Source organism: Lissotriton helveticus (assembly GCF_964261635.1).
Source record: "Lissotriton helveticus chromosome 1_1 unlocalized genomic scaffold, aLisHel1.1 SUPER_1_unloc_29, whole genome shotgun sequence".
Taxonomy (NCBI): domain Eukaryota; kingdom Metazoa; phylum Chordata; class Amphibia; order Caudata; family Salamandridae; genus Lissotriton; species Lissotriton helveticus.
The window spans coordinates 1,648,391-1,665,162 of NW_027611669.1; the positions used below are offsets into that span (position 1 = coordinate 1,648,391).

The window sequence follows — 16,772 nt, forward strand, 5'->3', positions numbered from 1 at the left end:
ATCAGAACGTAAGTGGAGAAGAGATTACTGCCTGTCAAGCAGAGATACTTATGTGGCAGTCCGTAATAAGTATAAATCTGCCATCTCTGCAGCCAAAAAAGCCTATGCCTCAGAGAGAATCTTACTAGCCCCTTGCAAGTCGAAGGAGATCTTTAGAGTCCTGGATGAATTCACCTCCGATCCCAGAACGCTCCCGACCCAGGCCCCTACACAGGAATCCTGTAATGCACTCAGCACTTTTTTTATACAGAAGATTGTTTTGATTAAGGACACTATTCCGGTCACCTCACCTGGTGCTGATTCTGTTACTCCCCCTCATAATGCTCTTTCCATTACTCAGTTCCCCCCCTTATACCCCACATCCCTAGCCATTCTGGCCGCTCGCATTAAGTCTGGTTCTCCTGACGACCGCTGTCCGCCTTCTATACTACGGGACATCTGCCACTCTTTACCTGACTGCATCCTTCCCTTGCTTAATTCTTCTCTCCTTTCCGGGACGGTACCCAGCTCCTTCAAGGAGGCCGTTCTGGTGCCTCTGTTGAAGAAGCCTGGAGCCGATCCTGCCGTCCCAGCGAACTATCGTCCTATCTCTCTTCTACCCTTCTTTTCTAAAATCTTGGAAGCCCATGTCACTGCCTGTCTCTCTAGGTTCATCGAGAGTTCCAACTTCCTCGAAGCTAACCAGGCCGGTTTCCGACCTGGTCACTCTACAGAGACTGTGATCCTGGCCGTCCTGGACACCTTGAGAGACGGAGCTGACAAGGGTACCCCCCAGGCCTTGGTACTATTAGATCTGTCGGCCGCCTTCGACACGGTGGACCATAACATCCTTCTCCACCGTGTCGAACAGGCCGGCATCCAGGGCCTGGCGCTGGCATGGGTCAAATCCTTCCTCACTGGGAGATCTCAGACCCTCAGCCTAGGCACATTTAGGGCTCCCAGGGAGCACCTGCCTTGTGGGGTCCCCCAGGGCTCCTCTCTATCCCCCCTTCTCTTTAATCTCTATCTCCGTCCTCTTCTTTTTTCTCTGAGGCAGTGGGACGTCACCGTCTTTAATTACGCGGATGACCTGCAACTCATCTTTTCTTTAAACTCTCCCTCTGCTATTCCCAATTTCCAGGCAGTCATGTCCCATATCCTTCAGTGGATGTGTCAGAACCAGCTTAAACTGAACCCAGGAAAGACGGAGCTCCTCCTGCCTGGTAAGAGCGCTGCCCACTGGGATCCACATTTCTGGCCGGCAGAACTTGGCCCCCCTCCTATCCCGGTGGCCTCGGTGAAAAGCCTCGGAGTCACCATTGACACTGGGCTATCTCTCGGGCCTCAGGTGGGGACGGCGGTCTCCTCCTGCATGTTCCAGCTGCGCAGGATTAGGAAGGTGGCTTACCTCCTCACCCCTGATGCTCTGTTGCAAGTTATCATGGCCCTCGTCCTCTCCCGCCTGGATTTTTCGAATTCCATCTATCATGGTTTGCCTAAATGTTCCATCTATAGGCTGCAAATCATTCAAAACCAGGCGGCGAGACTGGCCCTCGGGATACCGAAATGGCAGTCTGCCAAACCCCTTCTCATCAAATTGCACTGGCTCCCTGTTAGCCTAAGGGCAGCCTTCAAGCTTGGCTGCCTTATTTTTAAGTCTCTCTCTGGCTCTTGCCCCGCTTTCCTGAAATCCCTCATTCGACCCTATTGTCCTTCACGTAACCTCAGATCATCACACTTACACCTCTTGGTTGTCCCTTCCATTAAACTCTGTAGATCTGGTGGTCGGACATTCGCCTACTTTGGCCCCAAATTTTGGAACTCCCTTCCTCTCTCAGTTAGGATTTCTAACACTCTCATCCAATTCCGCAAATCACTAAAAACCTGGCTTTTTCCACAATCTAGCTAAAGTCCCTCTGTTCCTTTCAGCATCCAATCAGCGCCAGGAAACTCACGGTGACAGTGCGCTTTATAAGCACCCCCTTAACATAACATAACATAACATTGAAAGTGATGTAGGTGTACCCGGTAAGTCCAGTGACTATGCAAATAACCAAGTTAGTCCTGTTGACATGTGTGTAAATGTCAGCGTATACGGAACATAGGATATCAGTATGTTTCTGTGTCCAATGGTGCACTAACAAATCAGATATATTTAAGTCATAGAAAGGTTTCAACCTTTCTGCATAATCCAAAATGTATGTCCTGTCAAAATTCAGGAATCCTAAAATGGACTGTAGTCTTTTCAGATTTGTAAGAGGTTGGAGTAGGGCACATATATCTAAAGATTTTGCCACCAGGCTTTTTTTTTCACTTGACAATTCGTACCTTACAAATAGGACACTGATGTGGGCAATTTTTTATTTTTTTGATTCAAGTATTTTTGGGTTTACCCTAGACAAGTGTTCCATTCATTCATTATCCAGCAGATATATTTAATCTACATAAGAAAATGCCTCCTTATTAAACTTTTGAAGAAACTCTGTTTCCCTGGCTGCGAACAACCCAGAGCTATTCTTATACTCCTGGGGTATTCAACAAAATTGACAGTGAGAGCCTAGCGCTGAGAATACTGTCAAATATCTGCCTCCAGGGCTATGTTTTGGCAGAAAAATCCATTTAAGATATCTAGAGTTGTTCGAGACGATGTTATTCATTGGTGCTGCATTGTGTGCATTTCGTACTGTAAATATGTTTGTGTACGTGTTTAAATGTTTGTAATCTAAGACTAAATAATATGAATTATCGGGTTTCATTACAGAAACAAGGGATTATTCATCACAAGTTGATCTAAGACCTCCCTAAGATATAAGATCTCCCTAACTTGTTTCTTTACCTCATGTTTAAATGGATACTGTCTCTACGGTTGAGGAATTGATTTTAATGGGATTTCATGATGCGGTGACTCACCATCCCACCCAACATGACTGCGGTAAAATGCAGGAGCCAGATTTAACAGCAACTCCTGTGCTAAGAATTTTTAACTGATTCTGGTACGAGGCCAGAGAAGGCAGGTAAAGTAACTTATTCTACCATTGGGCAATCCATTGCGAACTCAGGTCGCCAACCCTTTTCAGCCAAAAGATTGTCATAACCATAAGTCAGGTTCTCCCAAAACAGACCCTTTATTTTCCTAGGTATGACCTCCTCCATCTGGACCATTATTTCATATAAACGATATGGACATGTATTCTTGTATCAGGTGTTTCCACCATGATATGCTCACTCAGTGCTACTACCCCCAGAAAGTCCATCAGGTTCTGGCGAGCTATGGTGACTACTGAAATGCTGTCCAGCATCGTCACTGCCCATTCCCTGTTATGAAGCAGAGGCCTCAGTAGCCTGGGTATTTATCATTTTAATCTTGACCACCTTCTTCTTTTTAAATTGAGCTTTGACATCTTTTGCTTGTCTTCCTGTTTAATGATGTAGCCAAAAGTGCAATGTGTCTTCCTTTTCAGCTTGACTCGCTCTTCCAATCTGTACTCTGACTGTCCGGCTTTCTCCTGAAGCTTTTTGGATGTCTCCTGAAAGAAACGAGATGAACTTGTATCAGTATCCTGATAGCTGTCAAACTTTCTAATATTCTCACGCTTTCTCAAATTGCAAATTGTTTTTTTGTTCGGTGTGGTCCTGTGACTGTGTTTTGCTTTATTTTTTTATTATCCCATTACTACTTTGAAGAATCAGGTGCTTGTTTAGAGTTATCTTTTGCAGAACTACTCTTAGCTATTGGTTTCCAATTGTTTGGCTCCCAGATTATCTTTGCCTAGAGAGGCATATTTATTTTCGATAATCTTGGACAATTCGTGCTCCCGCTGAGCAGGAGTAAATTTCCTCAGGCGTTGGCGTAAAGCCACCACTGCTGCCTGCCCTATTATGTTACTCAAAATAATTGCTCATACCTGGTCAAAATTGTCCATGAGTTTCAGCCCTAGATCTAAGGAAGGCTCTGCCCGATACTCATTCTGAATCTGTTTCAGTACATCTGGTATAACTGCTATTAAATGGGTATCATGTGTTCTGGTTTATACGGCAGAGTAAATTGTACCCCAAGTGGCACAATCTTCTAACTGGGGAGCCATCCCCATTGGCAAGCCAATTGTCAATATTCTGTGTTTTTCCTGAGTGCCTGTGTGGGGAAAAACTGCTTCAAGCTGTGCTGTTTTTTGTGCTATCTAGAATGGGATTTTCTCCTGGGGTGGGAACTTTTCCCATAATGGCATTTAGTGTTTGTGGGCTAATACCTGTGGTGCCATGTGTGGATGTGTAGCCAGAGCATCCCTGCAGGTTGGACTGTCAATGTTCTCATTATGTATTGTGTTTGATTTCTGTATATTTTTATTAAATCTCTGTAAAGTTTGCACATTCCTGCTAATGGTAAAGCATCAATGTCTGGATGGATGTGTGTATGAAGCTAAGACCAGCCAGGTCGCTCCTTCTCTGCTGAGCGGACCGAGTCTCAAATGTTTTGTGGTATGGGGTTGGGTGCCTTTAAAACAATTAATGTGCTCTTGGTAAGTTAATAGGACTTCTAAGTCCCCATATGGGAAATACTCATCAGGTGGTTCATCTTCAATGTATTCCAATCCAATCCAATCCAAAAAATCTTTATTTCGGCCATTGAGACCATAAAAGATACATAAAAAGACATACAACATTTAAATCAACATTTGATACATGTTATACAAATGGATACAAGTTTTGGGAGTAAGAGTTAAATAAGATAAAAATGAATAAGAAAGATACATCACAATTATATTAATTGAGTTTAAAATAACATGATTTAAAAACTTTGCCATAAGGGCTAAAATTTGGTTTAAGACAGTGGCCGGAACTATCATCCTATGTTGGTAAAGCCTTAATCAACTTGGACCTAATACGCCACATGGCGAACAGATATTTAGAGACTGCAAAAACAATGTGAGGAGAGGAATCAGATTTCAATATTCTGTAAGAAGTTGAACAGTTTCTTATTGCCATGTTTCTGCATAAAGGCACCAACCAATACTTCCTTGGAGACCTATAGATGGAGCAGAAAAACAGGACATGGATTTCCTCCTCATCACAGGAATTGCAACCAGGGCATAGTTTGTCCCCTCCATTGGTCCATTTACTCGTGAAGGATTTAAGGGGGAGGGTTCCGAACCGCCACTGTAAAAAGAGCTTCCTAGCTGCGACCGGATAGATAAAATCCCAAAAAGATTCAAATTTATAGGTATTTTTGGATTGGGTAAAACAGTGGGTTAAAATGCCAATGCTGGGTGCAGTCAATTGGGTCACAAGATGCTGTTGCTTACAGGCTTTCACAAGACTTTTCCGAGGGACCTTGATACAACCAGTTTCGGGGGCCAACCACAATTCATTTAAGCCTAGCCGGAGCAGTTCTTTTTTGACAAAAGTCAGCCAAGGGATCTTGTCATTAACGTTTAAATTCATAACATGCACAAGATCACTCCTGTAGTGGCTAAGCTCCTTAGTTGACCAAAGTCTATGCCAGAATCTTATGGGGTTGAGTTCAGCATCCTCCCTGATAGATGATAAGCCCAAGTCAAGACGTAGGGGAAGCAGGGGAGTTGCAGCTGGGAGGGCCAAGAGGCGCCTCATAAAATTATTCTCGACACGTACCAACTCATTTGCAGCTTGGTGCCCCCAAAGTTCGCTGCCATATAATGCAGCAGGTTTTGCTTGGGTTTTATACATCTCAACTGCAGGGGCTATAGGTTTGTATGTTGAAGTGTTGGTAATCTTCAGGATAGCCCCAGACAGTTGAGATAACCTTATTCGCGAGCTTGCAATCTGTGGACACCATGATAAGTTCTCTTGGAGGGTTACGCCCAGGTATTGGAATGTTTTTACCCTCTCTAGGACCGTGGAGTTTAGGGACGGGTTGGGTCTGGTTGTGGAGGAGGGATTAAAGATCATATACTTGGTCTTCCCGGCGTTGATCTCGAGGCCAAACTGCCTGCAGAAGAGATCAAAGCCATCCAAAGTTCTCTGGATACCCATGGGCGATTTGGAAAGCAGGAGGGTATCGTCCGCAAACATAATTGCCGGTACCCTCCTGCCTGCCAAGACCGGGGTGTCGCTGTCTCCAACATTGGCTAGATGCGAGATGACACTGTTCATATAAAGGCAAAAGAGGGTTGGGGCAAGTACGCACCCCTGCCTGACCCCCCGGGAAACAGGGAACCTTTGAGACAGAACACCACCCCGCCCACAACGTACCTGGGCGAAATTGCCCTGATGGAGTCTTATGATTGCCTGGAGTAGATTAATGGGGACTCCCATCTCCCTCAGGATCTCCCAAAGTTTTTTCCGTGGTACAAGGTCAAAGGCTGACCTCAGGTCTACGAACACCATGTATAATCTCCCTCCCTCGATGGTCACTGTTTTCCAATAAAGGAGAACGAGGCGGAAGATTTGGTCCATGGTGGACGTATTTTTCCTGAAGCCAGCCTGGAGAGGACTTAAAATTTCATTTTCCTCCATCCAATCCATGAGTTGATTCAATAAAAGTCGCGAATAGATCTTCTGGGGGACATCTATCAGGCTGATCGGCCTGTAGTTGGATGGGAGCAGAGGACAGCCCTTCTTGTAGATAGGCACTATCTCTGCCCCCAGCCAAGTGCAGGGGATCGCCATTCCACATGCCAATGAGTTGAAGAGGATAAGTAGATAAGGTGCCCAAATATCTGGATGGGACCTAAAGAGGTCACCAGGTAGTTTATCAAGGCCAGGGGCCTTGCCCATTGCTAAGCCATCTATTGCACTGGCCACTTCCCCTAGCGTAAACTCCAGAGTATCTCCAGGGAGGGAAAGGAGTGTTGCAATAGTGGCATCAGTATTTTCTGAATCATCTGCGTAAAGTTTCCCAAAATGGTCTTCCCATATATGTGCAGCTATATTGTGTTCGACCGCAGCTTTGGGTTCCCCTGAGCCAGTGGAGACTATGGACCAAAATCTTCTAGTGTCCTTAGCTATTAATGCTGCTGAGAGATCATGCCATCTGTCCCAGTCCCAGTCTGACCTCGCACGGGCCATAGTGACCTTGTAAAGTTGTCGCAAGGCAGACACCCTATTACGGGGGGCACCCTCTTTGACTGCAGCAATAAGATCAGATTTAGCCTTTCTGCAGTCCGAGTTGTACCAAGTGGAAGTTCTGGTTTTATGCTTGGATTTGGGTACCTCTGGATAGAGGACCTCTCCCAGAATTCCCACTAAGTCCTCGTGTATGGTGGGTAAGGTGTTGGATAGGTCCTGAGCACTGGAGCGACTAATTACTTCTTCCAAAGCCTCTAATCTTGGGAGAACAAGGCTATAAATTTTCCCAATATTTTCTTCCGACTTGGAGAATTTCTGCCATCTCACCCTACGCCTGTTAGAAGCTAGTACAAGATTACCCCGTTCATCTCCTTTCCCCGGAGAAGAGAGTCCGATGGACTCAGGAAGGTAGTGCAAGGTAAGAGAGAGGGCATTATGATCACTATCAGTGCGGGGGATTATAATAAAGTCCTCAACCTTTGGCCACAGACTGGTATCAACAAAAATGTAGTCCAGTCTTGACTCCTGGTTTGGTCTATTAAATGTGCATTTTGAAGGGGTGTCTGAGGGTGTGCGACCATTGCATGCTCTCAGCGCAAAGTTGAGAGTTAGCGACATAATTTGAACCGCAAGTGGCGACCAGGCTCTGGGATGGGGGGATTGGCACGGTGGTATGCCCCAGTGGTCGTCTTCTGTCATGAGGGCCCCTTCCCTCAAGCCCTCTAAGGGTTCAAAATGGCAGTTAAGATCGCCACCCAAAACCACCTTATAGTCTGTCGACAGCTGACTCAAAAAAGATGCAAGGTCTTCTAATGTGGTAGACTCCGCCGTTGGTCCTACTGGACGGGAATAAACATTTATTATTGCCAACTTCGGGGCGCCTGTCCAGGTTAGTAAAACACACTGGATATCATTAGAAAGCGTGGCTATACTTTCCGCTACACACCCAGTGTGAGATGCTATCCACACCGCCAGACCGCCTGAGGGCCTTCCCCTTCCTTTCCAAGTAGCAGGGATTTCAAATACAGCATAACCAGTCTTGTGGACCGGTTCCCTCGCCCATGTCTCTTGAAAAAGGCATATCTCGTTATTATTTATCAGGGAATCCCATTCTTCAGTTTGCATTTTGTTGGCAATCCCTGCAACATTCCATGAAAGTACCCTCAGGGCTCTGGACTTAGTATGGAGTGTAGGGCCTTGGCCCACGGGAGTAACTCCACCACTGCGTACATGGAGTCTGGAGAGCCGTGTGGGGGGAGATAAACTTTGTTTGCTTCCCGCTAAATGGGTTAGGGTTATGCCGAAATCTTCTCCAAGCAATTGCCGGGGAAGGTTACAAGCTTGAGCAGCAGAGTTACCATGATGTTCACTTAGGGCCCCCTCAGCAGTAGAATAACCAGAGGAGCACCCCTCGAGTCAATCACAAAAGTCTAAACCAGAGAATGCTTCAAATCTGTTGCTGACTTCCAAGGGTGTGAAAGGAAGCAAATGGTCCATCACCCCAATTTGGGAGGAGTGGTCCAGACTCCTATAGTTGGAACCATAGCCCCTCTGAGGGACAGATCCCCACCTATGAGCATTCTTTTGGATCAAGGGGTCAAGGTGCAAGGGAGGATAGTGGTTGTTTTGGTTAGGGCCATAAAGGCCTATCGAGGGCATAGAAGGCCATGGACATGACAGGGGGGCCACTAGAGCTCTAGGGTAAAAATATGTGAGATCACATGGCATGATGGATTTGCCATGATTCCCTGGCATCCAGCTCAAAATGTGCCTAACAGCTTCCGGGTCCCTGAAGTTGATCACAATCAGGTCGCCATCTATGTCTTTCACCCGCCCCCCCAACCAAGGGAGTCGGCGCACATGCACTATGTCCCCGTTTACATTCCCAGGGAGTGGTCTGTTCTTAGACAGCCAATACATGGTCTTATTTTTAAGTTGTTGTGGGCCTTCTCGCTTGTCAGGATCTAGGGTGGGAACACCCGTAAGCACCACTACATAAGGTAGTGATTCCGGGGGCAGTTCAACCTGAGGGATCCTACGTTTTTGGACTATACTAGGAGGTTCCCTCTCTTCAAACGTCTGGATTGGTCTAGATAACATGTTGTTTCCGCCCTTGGGAATGGCACCAGTCAGGTGCATATCAGGTCTAGGATCATTTTTAGAAGTTGAAATTCCCAAGGGATTGTTGGCCACTTTTTTGGTGTAGTGATTGGCCACGGGGAGAGAGGCCATTGTGGCTATGGTGGAGGTTATATGAGCCGCCTTAGCTAGATTAGAGGAAGTTGGGAGGGGCTTCTTGGGTGCAGAGGGTTTTAAACTATTTGATGAGCTGGCTAAAGCTGTCACTGTAGTAGATGCGGGAACAACCATCTGGATGTCAAGTTTGTTGTGAATGGTCTGCTCCAGATTCCCTAACCGCTCTTCAATGGCCCGTAATCTGTCCATGATTGGGGAAGTGAGCGTCCTGAGCATTTGCCCAAGAAACTCCAAGGTGGGGGCAAGCGGGAGGATCTCCTCAGAGTTTGGATTTGGAGGGGTGGTGACTACTAAGGGAGGTGGAGTACCTTGTATAGTCACTGGTGGAGTATCGGGTCTTGTACCTTCAGATGATTTAGAAACAGAAGCTATAACTGTCCCCCCCCTTACCCTTACCAAATTCAGTATGGCTAATTTTGCCTTTATGTAAGGAGCCCCCCTTCCTCATTCTCTTATTGGGCGGGGGACCATAATTTATTTGGGCCTCAACCTTCCTCTGCTGATTTTTGGGGATTGTTCTTCCAATTTGGATGGAAGCTGGCGGGGGATTCGGGGCTACAGCAGAGTTACCAAGTGGTGGGGGGGCAGGAGGAGATGGACTAAAGTGATCCACAAGAGAAGGTGGTGCAGGAGAAATATCTCTTAAGAGTTCAGGGTCGCCCTGAGATGAAAAGGGGTCCTCAGTGATCAGTTCCACACTGGGTGATCGAATAGGCAGGGATGTACCCAGGATGGATCTAGCCTTATGACCCTCAATGGAGCGACGACGCTCCATCCTTTTCTCTTCTAGAGCTTCTTCTCTTTCAATCTCAGAGATGGATTTCTTAAAGTAATTGTCCAATGTGCCCTTGTTGGGATTAGCCCCCGCGTTCCCAGGTGAGACCATGTCCATTGTAACAGAAAATAAACAACTATGGGAAGTAACCAGAAGCAACCGTCGTAATAATTACCCAGACAACAGTTAAAGGGACTTAACAGTCACTGACAGTCAGCTCAGGCACGTGAGACAGCACAATGAGGGAACATACGTTAAGTATTCCAGTTCAGAGTAAGTGTCTGAGAGACTCAGGGACGGGGGCCAGCCCAGCCCCACCAGCCACCTAACGGCCACACAACGGCCCGCTCTTAGCCCGGTCTTCACCCCGGCCTTTGCCCCGCGCGCGTCCCGCGTGCGCGAGGCTGAGACACAATATCAGAGGATATGACAGGAAGGGGCGGGAAGAGGACCAGCTGCGGCCGATCTGCGCCGCACAGCAGGCTGGTCCTCGCAGTCCCGCCTCTGGGCTTGAACAAGAAAAGTTCAGCTAGCGCGTTGGTGCTCCGATGCACAGCAGGGAAAGATTGTCTGCTCCCTTTGTGGTATCTTCAGCCTACGAGCGGCACCCGCGGAGCAGGGGCCGCGAGGCGTGGGTTCTTAGCAGGCAGATCAGAAAAGGCAACCGGGACAGCACTCCCAGGACGGCAGAAGGACAAACCCAAGCAGCACACTCTCCGCACCAATTTGAACAGGTGAGAGGGGCGGGAAGAGGACCAGCTGCGGCCGATCTGCGCCGCACAGCAGGCTGGTCCTCGCAGTCCCGCCTCTGGGCTTGAACAAGAAAAGTTCAGCTAGCGCGTTGGTGCTCCGATGCACAGCAGGGAAAGATTGTCTGTTCCCTTTGTGGTATCTTCAGCCTACGAGCGGCACCCGCGGAGCGGGGGCCGCGAGGCGTGGGTTCTTAGCAGGCAGATCAGAAAAGGCAACCGGGACAGCACTCCCAGGACGGCAGAAGGACAAACCCAAGCAGCACACTCTCCGCACCAATTTGAACAGGTGAGAGGGGCGGGAAGAGGACCAGCTGCGGCCGATCTGCGCCGCACAGCAGGCTGGTCCTCGCAGTCCCGCCTCTGGGCTTGAACAAGAAAAGTTCAGCTAGCGCGTTGGTGCTCCGATGCACAGCAGGGAAAGATTGTCTGCTCCCTTTGTGGTATCTTCAGCCTACGAGCGGCACCCGCGGAGCGGTGGCCGCGAGGCGTGGGTTCTTAGCAGGCAGATCAGAAAAGGCAACCGGGACAGCACTCCCAGGACGGCAGAAGGACAAACCCAAGCAGCACACTCTCCGCACCAATTTGAACAGGTGAGAGGGGCGGGAAGAGGACCAGCTGCGGCCGATCTGCGCCGCACAGCAGGCTGGTCCTCGCAGTCCCGCCTCTGGGCTTGAACAAGAAAAGTTCAGCTAGCGCGTTGGTGCTCCGATGCACAGCAGGGAAAGATTGTCTGCTCCCTTTGTGGTATCTTCAGCCTACGAGCGGCACCCGCGGAGCGGTGGCCGCGAGGCGTGGGTTCTTAGCAGGCAGATCAGAAAAGGCAACCGGGACAGCACTCCCAGGACGGCAGAAGGACAAACCCAAGCAGCACACTCTCCGCACCAATTTGAACAGGTGAGAGGGGCGGGAAGAGGACCAGCTGCGGCCGATCTGCGCCGCACAGCAGGCTGGTCCTCGCAGTCCCGCCTCTGGGCTTGAACAAGAAAAGTTCAGCTAGCGCGTTGGTGCTCCGATGCACAGCAGGGAAAGATTGTCTGCTCCCTTTGTGGTGTCTTCAGCCTACGAGCGGCACCCGCGGAGCGGAGGCCGCGAGGCGTGGGTTCTTAGCAGGCAGATCAGAAAAGGCAACCGGGACAGCACTCCCAGGACGGCAGAAGGACAACCATGTGTGTGCATCTGCAGGTGGGAATTTAACCCAAGAACAGAATACCTCTGTTCTGTCAGCTTTGTGTGCCTCAACCAGTAAGGTAACATCTCCATTTGTCGCCGGGAAGCCATGTTGTAACAATTTCATAGTAACTGCCTGTCTGCAATTTTCTGAAATATATATTCCAACTAGCTGTTCTTCAATATTTTCATCCTGTTCAGTCATTGTCACAGCATTAGTATTTAACTGATATTTTATAGAGATTGTTGTTTTACAATGCGGGAACTTTAAATCCTCTAAGCTTGATTTAACCTACAGTCAATATATAGGGTATACCTACTCAGCTGAGATGGATATGTTTCCCTTTCCACTACGGGCGAATCCGGTTAAAATGTGAGTAGGGATCTCTGAGAAAGCTTGACAGAACTACTCAGATTTGACCATTAAATAAGAGCCTAACTGATGTAGGTGGTGCCATTTTGTGTAGTTCCTACTAATCTGTAGGACCCGCGTATTGTTTGGACAACATGAACTAAGAGTAAGTTGTCAAGACTGATTCCGGACACCCCCACAGGACATGTTTGACTATAGACCAGCTAGCTCACAACGCCACCGTAAGCCTCTCTTACCGTACCAGGGAGCGAATGGTTTCTGGTAACCATTGAACATGACAACCCTGACTCCTCAGGGATCATGGAAAGAGTACAATACCTTTCACTCAGTCACTGTTGCTTACTTGTTCTCAGAGAAACATACAGAGAATACAGTTTGACATTTTCAATAATATTTATTGAACCAACGTTATTCTTGCATAAAATATGTGTGCTGCAATGATTATGAGACAGAAGTGGATAAACATGATTACAAGAACCAAAGGCAAAAAATAGTAGATATAGTTCTACCATGGTGCTAAACAATTGTATATATGCAGGCATATAAAAAGGCAGTAAACTAGCATACTCCTACTATGTGAACACTACTCTAAGTGTACCTAAAAGTGTGTGTAGGTCTAGATCCAAGACTCCCCCCAAGGGATTATCCAACCCATTACCTGAGGGGATAAGGTGAAGGACCCTATGGGGGCATGGCTTGTCGCTGAACATGCGGTCGTACGGTAGCAGAGCTCCCAGCCGGGACTTGAGTCATCCTGATATCCCCGTTGACCCTGGGAGTCTCCCTGCTGCAGTAGCTGTCTGCCAGCTTGCGGAATCCACTCGGGTCTCCTACCTGTAACGACGGGGCTGCAAATCCCTGGTACGGGTGAGATCTCCATTTTTGGACGTTGCCAGCTGCCATCACTGCCTGCCCTGAAGGCGACCGAGGACATGCGCCCGGACTCACATTGCCACAGCGGAGGCAGAGGGTCGCAGCTTCCATATGAGGGCCTTCTGATTTGCAGAGTGCCGACTGCCCTGCTTGCGAGTCTTTCTGGAGAGGTTGGAGCGGCGTGGGGTGCCTTGCTGTGCGGCCTCCGCGTCTGCCTTCTACGAGGGTGCTGTGCCCTGGGCCTCAACCGCTGGCCGGCCGGGTGTGTGGCAGCCGCGCTGCTTGTTGGCTGCGTCACTGGGAGTGGCTGCGGAGTCCGCCCTGGGGCTGCTGTTGGTGCTCCCAAGGCTGTGTGGCTGGAGCCACTCTACAACGTGCTGAAAAACCCCTTTGACCCTGGACGAGGGGAGGGGCCCGCCAGCTGGACTGGGGCTGTAGGTGCGGTGAGCAGGCTCTGTGGTCTGATGGTGGACTAGATGCACGCACAGCCGGACGGCCGTTATTGAGGACACGTGTTGTGCTGAATGTGACCCGGGCCCCACGCTTGTCCCCCTGCATGGACGCGGACCCACAAACTGGGACTGGTCACAGAGTGTACTGCTAGCGCTCTCCCTGAGGTCTGCTTTTGCTCCTGGTTGGAGTACATCTCCTCCCCTGTTTGCGGCCTACAGACTGCTTCTACGCGGGCTGCCCACTTGCCCGGTTGTACATAGACTTCTTGTTGTGCTGGGTGCACGACTGCTGCCGACGCCTGTGGGTCCTCTCACTTCCTCTTCTCGCCATTGTGCTCTTTGCCAAGGGGTGCCAGCGGGGGAAGCAACTGGAGGGGCCCGGCACTGAGGATCCACATCAAGGGACTGCAGACTAGGCCTCCCAGGCTTCCTCGATCAGCTGCTTATTTTTAGGTGAATACAAATCACCTGCCGTTCCCCCTCCTTCCATCTCTCTTTTTCTCCCCCTTTCTTTGTCTCTCTCGCTCTCTTTATCTCTCCCCCTCTCTATCTCCCACACATTCCTGTTACCTTCAGCTTCATGAATGTCACTGCCACTTCTGGCATTCATACGACAAATCCTTCCAAACATTTGAGGACAAGGGACAATCAGTGTGAAAGACGAGTTGCTGGGAGTGCAACTGATTGTCCTAGTCCATATATGCCTTTGATGTGGGATTTCACTAGTTCACCACATTCTTCAAACAGAGTCTACTGCTTACAGTGGCTCAATCCTGGTAAAAAGAAGAGTTTGGCAAGGCACAAAATGAATAGGGAGAGTCAAGTTGGAGAGGAGCCACAGGTCACACTTCGTTATAAGGTCCGAGGCACAAGCTGATCCATTAACCAAACACAGTATGTAAAAGATGCAGCAAATGTCACTTAAAAACAAGGTATATACATTTTCATATCTAAAAATAGGTTATTTCTTGAACACCTGTGCTTCGCTTTAGTTCATTACATATACTGCAGTGGCATTTGTTAATAGTAATACATACATTTTACCAATGAAGTTTCCAATCTCCAGAGCCGTGACAACATATCCACTATGGGTGTGTTGGGTTTGTAGGTTTTATCAAAAATCTGACAAGTTAGCTGAAAGTACCGTTGATAGTCCCAGTATTGTTCAGTGTTGCTTTTACAGCTAGTGTAATCAGGTGCGATTGAATGTTTTTCTTTGTATTTCTTCTTCACCAAATAAAAATCAAGAATGTTTCTTTTCTTTTAATCCACATTGTGCTTGTCTCCCACTGTGTATCCTAGTACATCATGACACTCTGCTATGTGTACGGAAGTGAACAATCACTGGAAACAAACACTTCTATAATTCTGCAAATACTGTTATCTGTTTTTCTTCTTTACTGCTAGTCCGGTCTTCTATCATCTGGTATTTCAATGTCCCACATAATTAAAATTTTATCTTTTTCCGTAATTCATTCCTCTCACAATAACTGCACTGTTCTGCTCTTGTCTATGTCCTCACAGGGGTTAATATTATTTTTGATGTTTTTTAGATCTCTCCGGAGTCTCTGCATCTCTAGGATTATTTCCATGTGAGTTAAATGAAGGAGTGTATTGACTGAGGGCTGTGTGGGATCGAAAATTGACAAAAGCCCTTCACACTTTCAGTGCCCTTATATATTTTTCCCCTGTGTGTGTTCGCTGATGACTTTGTAGCTCTGATAATTGACTAAAGCTCTTCCCACATTCACTGCACTTGAATGGCTTTTTTTCCCCGTGTGTGTTTGTTGATGTCTCCGTAGGTTTGAAAACAGACTAAAGCTCTTCCAACATTCACAGCAATCATATGTTTTTTCCCCTGTGTGTATTCGCTGATGTGTTTGGAGGTTTGATAACTGACTAAATCACTTTGCACATTTACTGCCCTTGAATGTTTTTTCCCTTGTGTGTGTTTGAGTATGCGTTTGAAGGTGAATTAACTGACTAAAGCACTTTGCACATTCACTGCACTTGAATGGTTTTTCCCCTGTGTGAGTTCGCTGATGATACCTTAATGCTGAAGAGTAACTAAAACTACTGTCACATTCACTACAATGATAGGGTTTTTCCCCTGTGTGTGTTCGCTGATGTCTTTGTAGGTTTTCTAATCGACTACAGCTCTTCCCACATTCACTGCACTGGTATGGTTTTTCCTCAGTGTGTGTTCGCTGATGTCTTTGTAAGTGATGTAATCGACTAAAGCTCTTCACACATTCACTGCACTTGAATGGTTTTTCCCCTGTGTGTATTTGCTGGTGTCTTCGTAGGTCTGATAACCCACTAAAGCTCTTCACACATTCACTGCACTTGAATGGTTTTTCCCCTGTGTGTGTTCGCTGATGTGTTTGGAGGCTTGATAACCTACTAAAGCTCTTGACACATTCACTGCACTTGAATGGTTTTTCCCCTGTGTGTGTTCGCTGATGTCTTTGTAAGTGATGTAATCGACTAAAGCTCTTCACACATTCACTGCACTTGAATGTTTTTTCCCCTGTGTGTATTCGCTGGTGTCTTCGTAGGTTTGATAACCTATTAAAGCTCTTCCTACATTCACTGCACTCGAATGGTTTTTGTCCTGTGTACGTGTGCTGATGAAGCTTGAGTAGTGATGACAAACTAAAGCTTTTGCTGGATGCGTATGATTCTTCTTTCTTGGTTAGTGTTTGCGGGTCGGGTATATATTTGTCTACATCCCATGACTGTATTTCCTGATGGGCCAACATGGCCCATCACTGTGTGCAGTATTTTGCACGTTTGATTTCTTTTTTAACAATACATTGCAATTGCCACCAAATATTTGCCACACTATAAGGTGTCTTTGTAGGTGATTGTGCCTTTAGATTGAATTATGGCTATGCACGCAAATTGGGGTAGTCTATTGTATTGTAGATAGAAGAAGTCCTCTTTACCCGTTAGTTGTCCGGCTCCACTCTTTTGGGCTTTTCTCTGGTTACTGTGGTCTGGCCAGAAAGAGTTTACAATTCACCTAGAGCACTGAATGACGGCTTGTCGGCATTTTAGAAAACAGAGTACTGCGGTAATCACACCATACCGATCCCATG

General features: G+C 47.5%; 1 pseudogene; it reads right to left on the reverse strand.

Moving 5' to 3' along the window:
• LOC144805837 (uncharacterized) overlaps positions 1–16,433 on the reverse strand; it is a 103,868-nt pseudogene extending 87,435 nt beyond the window's left edge.
• Between the last annotated feature and the right edge of the window lie 339 nt (positions 16,434–16,772).